This window comes from Oncorhynchus mykiss, chromosome 31, assembly GCF_013265735.2.
Source record: "Oncorhynchus mykiss isolate Arlee chromosome 31, USDA_OmykA_1.1, whole genome shotgun sequence".
NCBI lineage: Eukaryota > Metazoa > Chordata > Actinopteri > Salmoniformes > Salmonidae > Oncorhynchus > Oncorhynchus mykiss.
In genome coordinates this window covers 25,540,493-25,551,560 of record NC_050571.1, presented here as the reverse complement: position 1 = coordinate 25,551,560, position 11,068 = coordinate 25,540,493, and the positions used below count along the sequence as shown (strand labels likewise).

At 48.3% G+C, this 11,068-nt stretch overlaps 1 long non-coding RNA gene across 1 annotated transcript; it reads right to left on the bottom strand.

Annotated features, from left to right (window-relative positions):
- Positions 1-11: 11 nt before the first annotated feature.
- LOC118946013 lies at positions 12-10,585 on the bottom strand. Its single transcript, XR_005041144.1, has 4 exons — positions 10,473-10,585; positions 9,266-10,363; positions 8,876-9,056; positions 12-1,752 (listed from the first exon to the last, which is right to left on the bottom strand). It is a non-coding gene; the product is annotated as an uncharacterized LOC118946013 (long non-coding RNA).
- Positions 10,586-11,068: the final 483 nt, after the last annotated feature.

Sequence of the window (11,068 nt, the reverse complement as noted above, 5' to 3'; positions counted from 1 at the left end):
AGGATGGGGTAAAGAGGGAGGAGGGGTCAGAGAGGAAGGGGTCAGAGGAGGGAGGGGTCAGAAAGAAGAGAAGTGCAGATAGCAGAGAAGAAGAGTACAAGTAAAAACATAACAGATGACATGCTATAAAACATGTCTGTTTTCTATGTAATATCTTGTAAAAAGGAATATCATGTAAAAGGCCCATGTGAGCCTAATACATTTAAGTGGCAATATTACTAGTACGCTGACCGATATTGACTTTGTAAAAACCAACACATTTCGAGAGCCCAGTACTTCCATTGACCTTGGAGATCACAGGGATGCCAACCTGTTGTTCTATTTTGATAACACATACTTCTTGGGGTAGTCTGCAAATGGGCATCCATTTTTCACTTGGTTGACCGTTTTCCCAACATTCAAACTTTTTCTTTAATTGAAATTCAAAACAACTTGACTCTCTGAAAGAAAATAGGTCAATCACAGATATTATAGTCTACCCTTTTCAACCCTGTTATCGTTGGCCTTTTTGTCTGAACTTTGCCAATGTAAACAGACGGAGTAGATTGCAGGTCTCTAGGACGGGCGTTGATTGGCAGGGGATCTAAGGAGCCAGGCTGTACCTCTGCACCAGCTGACAGGCTCTACAGGTGAGTGTCGACTAAGGGACGTTCCCATACCTTATCAGGTGTCATGCAGGTATAGGACAGGTATGGAGCACGTTTTAACTATCCGACACTATCAGTCGGTCTCACTATTCCACACACACATTGTACCAGCCAGCCTCTCTGGCTATCTGACCACTGGGATGGTCAAGGGCTGGCCTCTTAGATTTTCTGAAACACACAACCCAGACAAAGGTAATGTTATCAGAGGTAATCAACCTTTATAAAACCTGATGACTGATGGAAACATGGTGTACAACATACTGTTGTTGAGTCACTAACCTCGTTCACCGGACACTTCCTGGCTATGCACAATTAGCCTGGGGAAGAGGTTACAGGGTCAATCTCGCGCACACACACCTTTTAATATGCTCTGATGAAGGTGGACTGATCAAAAGCTTAGCCTCTATTAAAATACATTTGCGTCTGACTGCAGATACTTTTTCCCGTTTCTCCAAAAACAAAACAATTAATTTACATTTGAGTCATTGAGGAGACCCTCTTATCCAGAGTGACTTACAGAAGCAATTGGGGTTAGGTGCCTTGCTCAAGCGCACATCGACAGTTGTTAACTCCTAGGCTACCGGTCAAAACACATCTGCTATCTATTGAAATCAAGAGGTTCTTAAGACAAATCACATTCTGTTATTAGAATTTTGCATTTTATAAAAACAGTATAAAAATAACATCTGATTGTTTTACTGTACAGATATCCAGCACATCATATTATTGAAAAAACATTTGAACATCACATCATTTCATAAAAACATTTATACATCACATCATTTCATAAAAACATTTTAAATGTACATGGTAGGTCTTCTGACTAAACCTTGTTAAAACATTTGGAAGTCTTTTTTTGTGGCACTCCTGTTCTGCAGGTTCCTCATGGGGATGAAGAGGTTTCCAGCTTTAACAACAGAACAAAGCACTCTTAAAAGTCTGGACATACACACAAACACAGCCTGTGTTAGGGCAAGAGTCCTCACCGTGGGGGCAGGGGATGTTCCAGCAGGTGTGTTGCTCTGAGGTGTAAATTATCCTGGCTGTTATACTGGGTGGCTTCCAGCAGGGGGAGCCCACTCTGCCTCACAAACTCCTCCCCCAACTGAGAAGAAGAAGAAGAAGCAGAAGAAGAAGCAGTGCTTCATCAAAGCCATCCTCAGCCTGTGTGCTATGGTTGCTTTTTAAGAACATCTTTATTCCTTGTTTTGTTTTTTTGGGGGGGGGGGTCACCACCTCAGGGTCAGCCATCTTGAGTGTGGCACAGAGAGCAGGCAGTAGGCCAGCCTGAGCCAGGTGGAGCCAGTAATCTCTCCCCTGATGGGAAATGTTACCCAGAACCCTTAGCACCTGGTGGGTTGGGGAGAAAGATTATCATTCAATCTCACCAAACTGAGTCAAAGTGCAGACGTCCATAGTGTATGGCTCAGTGGATGGTGAAGCATAGTGCTGGACACATAGAGGTTAAATACACCACATAATGTGTCAATAAGAGAATGTAACTTGACCAGGAAAAAATCTGTAATGCTGTAACTTTTCCTGACTGGGTCAAATTATGTATGTGTCCCGTCAAATTAGATACTCAAATCGTGTTTAAAGGAGTTGACATTTGTAACATGATGGATATCACACAAGCATTCTACATGGCAGAGCTCCAGTGTGAAGGGAGTGATGTATCACTGCTGCTAAAAATACTATCACTTTATATGACAAGCAGTAATCTATACGGCTTGATAACACACACGGATGTATAAATCAATTCACTCTCTCACATACAACACAATCACCAGTGGAGGCTCCTCAGAGGAGGAAGGGGAGGGCCGACCATCCTTCTCAGTGACATTTCATAGAAATAAAAATAGTGAAACTAAAAATGTTTTCCTGTTTAGATAAAACTACACTAAATATATTCACGTCACCAAAAACAGATTAGAAAACACTGTTTTGCAATGAAGGTCTATAGTAACTTCAACATTACTCGCTGGGGTAGCACCATGGTTTAGCTAGCTAGCTAGCTTCTGTCCTCCTCTGGGTACATTGACTTCAATACAAACCCTAGGAGGCTCGTAGGCCTCACCCCCTTCCATAGATCTACATGGTAATTATGACCACTTCCGGAGGATGACCTCCAACCAATCAAAGCTTTTGTAGTATGAACTGATATGTTGTCCATCAAATCATAGGATTAGGATCAGAGAATGAACCTAGTGTGTTGTATTGGGGTTGTGCAAAAGAGCATTATAGGGCGGGGCAGGTCTATGTGTTGAGAAGCTTGGTGAGTTGGTGACATTATTGGATAAAGATTGAAAAGTGATAGTTGAGCAATTTTTGGATATTATTCAATTCAAATTAGTTTCTTCAAATCACAGGAGATGGTGGACGTAGATTATACATTGTTTTCTTGGTTTTAGAACTTTCTTTTTGCTAGCTACCAGCTCCAGTGTGCAGGAAAATGTTGACTTTTTGTTGAAGAACTGTCACGAGTCCGACCGAGGGTGGTTCCCCTTCCCGGGCGGGTGGCGCTCGGCGGTCGTCGTCACCGGCCTATTAGCTGCCACTGATTGTTTTTCCTCCCCCTCCTTGTATGTTTATTGGTAGCACCTGTTTATGTATAATTAGTTTGTCTTTATTAGACAGCCGGCCCGCCTGGTTGTTGTGCGGGATTATTTCAGTGTAACCTTCGGCTCTGTTGTAGAGGTACGTGTTAGTGCCTGGTCGTGATTTTTCCGTTGTACATTTTGATTCCCTGTGTTTGGGAACGTAACTATTGTGAGCACCCTGTGGTGCGTTGGTGCTATTAAAGATGCACAGCATTGCACTCTCTGTCTCCTGCGTTTGACTCCACACCCACGACACCCGGAGCATTACAGAATCCCGCACCACCAAATTGAATGGAGTCAGCAGGAGCAGCAGCCAACCCTCTCCCATTGATGGAGGAACGGGTTTTCCACCACACCACCGTCCTCCATCGGATCGGATCCGCGATGGATCAAGTGATGGAGAGAATGAACCGATGGGAGAGGAGTGGTCTCCTCTCTCCACCTTCGGCACCCATGGTTCCGGACTCCCCATCTCCCGACTCCAGCACCCTCCGTCTGACGCTACCGAGGGCTTATGATGGAGCGGCGGCGGGTTGCCAGGGGTTTCTGCTTCAGCTGGAGCTATACCTGGCCACCGTCAGACCCACTCCCTCAGGAGTGGAGAGGGTGAGTGTCCTCATCTCCTGCCTCACGGATCGTGCTCTGGAGTGGGCGAACGCAGTCTGGAATGGCCCAGACTCAGCGCGGGAGCACTACCCAGAGTTTTCCCGCCGCTTCCGTGCCGTGTTTGATCACCCTCTAGACGGCCGAGCGGTGGGAGAACGACTATTTCATCTCAGGCAGGAGAGGAGGAGCGCCCAGGATTACGCGCTGCAGTTCCGGACCTTGGCAGCCGGATCTGGGTGGAACGACAGGGCCCTTATGGACCACTACATGTGTAGTCTCCGAGAGGACGTCCGCCGGGAGTTAGCGTGTCGGGACACCACTCTGTCACTGGATCAGCTGATTGACATGTCCATTCGACTGGACAATCTGCTGGCTGCCCGCGGGCGTTCAGAGAGGGTCCTGTGCGTTCCACCACCCAGCCCCTCCGCTTCCATTCCGATGGAGTTGGGAGGGGCTGCGCCGAGGGGTACCGGAGGAGGAGGCCTTCCCTGCACCATCTGTGGTCGGAGAGGACACACGTCTGATCGGTGCTGTGGGGGTCCGTCTGGGAGTAGAGATGGCAGGCGGAACGCTTCTCGGTCACCCCAGGTGAGTCAGCATCAAACTCACCCAGAACCCCCTGTTGGCCACATGTTTGTCTTAACCTTTTTCCTTCACTTTTTTCCCTCTTCCCAGCATAGGGCGCTAGTCGATTCAGGCGCAGCTGGGAACTTTATGGATCGCGGACTCGTCCTTAAGTTAGGGGTTCCGCTGGTGCCGATAGATTCTCCTTTCCCCGTGCACTCCCTAGATAGCCGGCCATTAGGGTCAGGGATGGTCAGGGAGACCACGGTCCCACTAGACATGGTGACGCAGGGGAATCAGTTTCTTTATTATTGATTCGCCTGCGTTTCCAGTGGTGCTGGGGACTCCCTGGCTGGCCCGGCACAATCCTAAAATTTCGTGGAGACAGGGGGTTGTCAGAGGAGTGTTCTGGAAGGTGTTTTGGAGTTTCCATCGGTGCCACGTCGATGGAGAGTCCAGACCAGGGTTCCACGGTGTGCATTCCCCCCGAGTATGCCGATTTGGCAATCGCTTTCAGTAAAGTGAAAGCGACTAAATTACCACCTTATCGACCGGGAAGGGATTGTACGATAGATCTCCAGGTAGACGCTGCGCTTCCCAAGAGTCACGTGTACCCGCTGTCCCAGGAGGAGACGTTGGCAATGGAGACATATGTCGCGGAGTCGCTGGGACAGGGGTACATTCGGCCCTCCATTTCACCCGTCTCCTCGAGTTTCTTTTTTGTGAGGAAAAAGGAGGGAGGCTTGCGTCCGTGTATTGATTATAGAGGTCTAAACCTGGATCTCAGGAGCGCGTATAGTCTGGTGCGTATTCGGAAGGGAGACGAGTGGAAAACCGCATTTAGTACCACATCAGGCCACTATGAGTACCTCGTCATGCCGTATGGGTTAAAGAATGCTCCAGCCGTTTTTTCAATCCTTTGTAGACGAGATTCTCAGGGACCTGTGCGGGCAGGGAGTGGTTGTTTATATCGATGACACTCTGATCTACTCGGCCACTCACACCGCGCATGTGTCTCTGGTGCGCAAGGTGCATGGTAGACTGCTGGAGCATGACCTATACGTCAAGGCTGAGAAATGCGTGTTCTCTAAGCGAGCCGTCTCTTTTCTGGGATATCGCATTTCCACCTCGGGGGTAGTAATGGAGGGCGACCGCATTAGAGCCGTGCGTAATTGGCCGACTCCGACCACGGTAAAGGAGGTGCAGCGGTTTTGGGGTTTTGCCAACTACTACCAGAGGTTTATCCGGGGTTTTGGCCAGATAGCGGCTCCCATTACCTCACTGCTGAAGGGGGGCCCGGTTCGGTTGCAGTGGTCAGCAGAGGCGGACGGAGCATTCAACAAGTTGAAGGCGCTGTTCACTAATGCGCCCGTGTTGGCGCATCCGGACCCCTCTCTAGCATTCATAGTGGAGGTGGACGCGTCTGAGGCTGGGGTGGGTGCCGTGCTATCACAGCGCTCGGGTACGCCACCAAAACTCCGCCCCTGCGCTTTCTTCTCAAGGAAGCTCAGCCCAGCGGAGCGTAACTATGATGTGGGGGACCGGGAGTTGCTAGCGGTGGTTAGAGCTCTGAAGGTGTGGAGACACTGGCTTGAGGGGGCTAAGCACCCCTTTCTCATCTGGACCGACCACCAGAACCTGGAGTATATTCGGGCAGCTAGGAGACTTAACCCACGTCAGGCAAGGTGGGCCATATTCTTCACCCGGTTCCGGTTTACTTTGTCTTATAGACCGGGCTCCCAGAACGTAAAGGCTGACGCACTGTTACGACACGGAGGATGGGTACACCGAACCTACTCCCATCCTTCCCGCCTCAAAGCTGGTAGCACCAGTTGTATGGGAGGTGGACTCGGACATCGAGCGGGCGTTACGGGCTGAACCCGCGCCTCCTCAGTGTCCAGCGGGGCGAATGTACGTGCCGCTTGGTGTTCGGGACAAACTGATTCGGTGGGCTCACGTCCTACCCTCCTCGGGTCACCCTGGGGTGACGAGGACAGTGGGGAGCCTTCAGGGGAGGTATTGGTGGCCTACTTTGGCTAAGGACGTTAAGGGTTATGTCTCCTCCTGTTCAGTGTGCGCTCAGAGTAAGGCTCCTAGGCACCTTCCTAGAGGGAAGTTACAACCCCTCCCCGTTCCACAGCGGCCATGGTCACATCTGTCCATAGATTTCCTGACCGATCTTCCGCCGTCTCAGGGGAACACCACGGTTCTAGTGATTGTGGATCGGTTCTCTAAGTCCTGCTGTCTCCTCCCGTTGCCCGGTATCCCTACAGCCCTACAGACTGCGGAGGCGTTATTCACCCATGTCTTTCGGCACTACGGGGTGCCGGAGGACATCGTTTCTGATCGGGGCCCCCAATTCACGTCGCGGGTATGGAGGGCGTTCATGGAACGCTTGGGGGTCTCTGTCAGCCTGACCTCCGGTTATCACCCCGAGAGTAATGGGCAGGTGGAGAGAGTGAACCAGGAGGTGGGTAGGTTTCTGCGGTCGTATTGCCAGGATCGGCCAGGGGAGTGGGCACGATACATTCCCTGGGCTGAAATGGATCAGAACTCACTATGCCACTCCTCTACTAACGTGTCCCCTTTTCAGTGTGTGTTGGGGTACCAGCCGGTCCTGGCACCATGGCATCCGAGCCAGACCGAGGCTCCTGCGGTGGAGGAATGGGTACAGCGCTCCAAGGAGACCTGGAGGGCCGTCCAGGAATCTCTACAACAAGCGAGTGGACGGCAGAAGAGGAGTGCTGACCGCCACCGCAGTGAGGCCCCCGTATTTGTACCGGGGGACAGGGTCTGGCTCTCGACCCGAAACCTACCTCTCCGCTTGCCCTGCCGGAAGCTGGGTCCGCAGTGTGTAGGGCCCTTTAAAGTCCTGAGGAGAATAATCGAGGTGTGTTATCGATTACAACTCCCTTCCTATTATCGTATTAACCCCTCGTTTCATGTGTCTCTCCTCAGGCCGGTGGTAGCTGGTCCCCTGCAGGACAGTGAGGTGCCGGAGGTCCCTCCCCCCCGCTGGACATCGAGGGGTCCCCGGCGTATGATTGTGTCCCACTTGTTGTTGATTCTTCACAAAAAATACAGTTTTATATCTTTATGTTTGAAGCCTGAAATGTGGCAAAAGGTCGCAAAGTTCAAGGGGGCCGAATACTTTTGCAAGGCACTGTAAATGTCCACATCAGATTCAAGCTTCTGGGAAAAAGCTGCATCGATCATGAAGAAAGTCTATGTATTCAAGCTGCGCAACATATGAGAAAGTAAGAGGAAACAGGGATGTTCTCAAGCGGCTTATCAATATCACTGTTTTTTTGGGCCTGCAAGAATAGGCTTTTAGAGGACACAACAAGAGGGAAAGTTCCTCTAACAAGTGCAACTAAAAGGAGCTTGCAGCGATAATTGCACATTGCGATGATTTACTTGCTGAACATATGGAACTTTCTACAATCTACTGTCTTTTTCTGAGATGTCGAAATCAATTCAATAGCTTCCATCGCATCATCCATAACAAGTTAGATTAAAGAGCGAGGTTGACGCAGAATGCTCAAGTAGGCTTTCCACTGTACTCAGGTATGCCTATACGTTTTCAATCCAAAATTATTATCTGGAATTAACTGGAATTAATCAATCAACATAATAGTCTATGGTTGCAACTGTCAAACTGCAGTAACCTGTTCATATGAATTATATCAGTTGTCAAACTGAATGTATTCAACTGAAATGTGTCTTCTGCATTTAACCCAAGCCCTCTGAATTAGAGAGGTGGAGGGGGCTGCCTTAATTGACATCTACGTCTTCGGCACCTGGGGAACAGTGGGTTAACTGCCTTGCTCAGGGATAGAATGAAAGATTTTTACCTTGTCAGCTCGGGGATTCGATTAAGCAACCTAATAAGTTTCTGCAGTTTGACAGGGTTTTTACCACCCAGTTTTTTATAACCATGTGACCTGATTAGGATAAACTGGTCCCATCATAGCCTTTATGAACCCTTTTATAACTGATTAATCACTGCTTTTTGTTTTTACATATTTTTTACCCTTTTTTCTCACCAATTTTGTGGTATCCAATTGGTAGTTACAGTCTTGTCTCATCGCTGTACGGGAGAGGAGAGGCAAAGGTTGAGAGCCGTACGTCCTTCCAAACACATCCCAACCAAGCCGCACTGCTTCTTGACACAACGCCCACTTAACCCAGAAGCCGCACCAATGTGTCAGAGGAAACACCACTACGCCACTCGGGATGCCCTCTGTTCTCTGATTAAGAGGTGATCTCCACTCCACTACCATTGTCAACGCCACTGGAACATTGAATGTTTCCTCTCCAAGCACTATGAGTACCCCTATCAATTTTCTCTCATTACTGTATGTTACTGTTACGCGCCTATACCCATGCTCCTAAATGTTTCGAGTCACCAGCCTCCACTGACACAGACACACACAAACACACACAGCCTTGTCTAACCTGTGTGGTTGTTGAGGACCCAGACCCTCTCTCTGGACAGGTCTAGGTGGGTCTGGAGGAAGACCTGAGCAAACGCACACAGAGCATCCAGGAGACGGCTATCGTTTAGTTGGGTCTGCAGGACCCCTAGGGGCCCAGATAACAGCAGGTTCCCCACCCAGGGCAGCAGGGGCCAGATCAACTGGATAGAGAAAGGGGGAGAGAAAGAGAGAGAGAGTAGGAGCAGATATGTTGATTATGACAGTAGCCTAGGTTATCTACATATCAATTAATTTCAGCAAATGGATTCCTTACATTCTGGTGCAGTTGGTCTATGTCTATCAGCCACACAGTCACAACACATGATTGAGATAATAATTTCGAAAGCATTTGGATTCATTGACAACTCACCAGCTCCATTCTCTCCTCTATACTCCCTTTAGCAACACCACCACCAAGTGTCAGCAGGAGGGAAGTGCACTGTAGAAGAGTCCATTGGGCCACCAAGTCAAATAACATTTTATTGGTCACATACACATGGTTAGCAGATGTTATTGCGAGTTTAGTGAAATACTTGTAATATTTGAAAAAGTAATAACACAAGATTTTCTGGGCTAACTATCTAAGAAATAATACATAAAAAAACAAAATACAGCAAAGTTCCTAAGGACTAGAAGCGAGACGGCCCTCTCTGTCGGCGCCATTTTGTACACGTTGCTATTGAGCAACAAACAGACTGTGAATCACGCAGTGCCACCACATCCTGTATAATAGTACTATATCCATGGCAACAATACATAGTAGCTGGTCCTCCTGGGTGACATGTTACACCGGCAGGTTGTAACGTCACCCAGGGACGTTAGGTAGCCTAGTGGTTAGAGCGTTGGTCTTGTAACTGATCGAATCCCCGAGCTGACAAGGTCAAAATATGTTGTTCTGCCCCTGAACAAGGCAGTTAACCCACTGTTCCTAGGCCGTCATTGAAAATAAGAATTTGTTCTTAACTGACTTGCCTGGTTAAATAAAGGTACATTTTAAAAATAAAAACACCCAGGTTATAGTGTGTGTCCCCAAATGGAACCCTTTCCCCTACATATTACAGACAGACAGACAGACAGTGGCAGTCTGTCTGTCTGTCTGTCTGACAGGAGAGCATAATACTGACTATGAATGGATCTCTCAATGGCATCTCTGAAAGGTGTCTAATGACGTTTCTACAATATAGTATATTATTATCACCAAGCTAAGGCCATAATGTTAACTTACGGGATGATTCTCCCTGCTGCGTGGTTCGCTGAGACGAGCTGGGAGAGACAATGGCAGGTGGGTCCACTCCATTGACAGAACTGTGGGACTGACTGAATTTGGGCCTCTGTCCAGACAGGAAGATGATCAGGTAGGGTGTGGAGGGAGTGGGACAGCTCGTAGAGACAGCAGGCAGCCTCCACAAGCCACTGAAGGTTGGGGCCACTGAGGTTGGTCACCAGGACCGCAATACGGCTCTGCTGCCTGAATACAGATAGGACAGACAGAGACAAGGGATAACACCTACTGATATACACACACACACTTACATAGACACACGTACACACACAGATATAGAGAGAAACATACAGACAGAGAAAGACCCTCATGCATGATGAGGGTGAGGTGGGCTAGGGGCTGCGGAGGGCTTTCCTCAGAGCTCTCAGGTGGACCTCCTTTTCCAGCCTCTTGAACAGTTCCACCACCTAGGGAAGAGAAGGCAGAACAACGGTCCCAGGATTGAGAGGATAAAACATCTGTCATATTCAGTGTCCTTCAGCTGCTAGTTGCTGTACTTCTCTGCTGGGTTACTGACTAGAATATTCGTCTCTGACACGTGGTTGTTATATTAGAGTACAATACCTGATCGCTGGCGAGTGTGTCCACGGTTAGTGCTATCTACCTCATAACTAGATACCAAAAAGCCATTTCAGACTATCAATCAAGTTAGAGTAGCTAGCTTGTTCTAACTATTTTAGCAGGCAATCCTGCTGGTAAGGTTAGTAGACTTTAGAACAGCAGGCAATAACTAAATGTACTGAATTAGACTCACATTCCTTTTAATCTTTTACCCAGATTTTAGCAGAGAAGCATATACACAGAACACAAATATACACAACATGCAACAATTTCAAAGATTTTACTGAGTTACAGTTCACATAAGAAAATCAGTCAATTGAAATACATTCA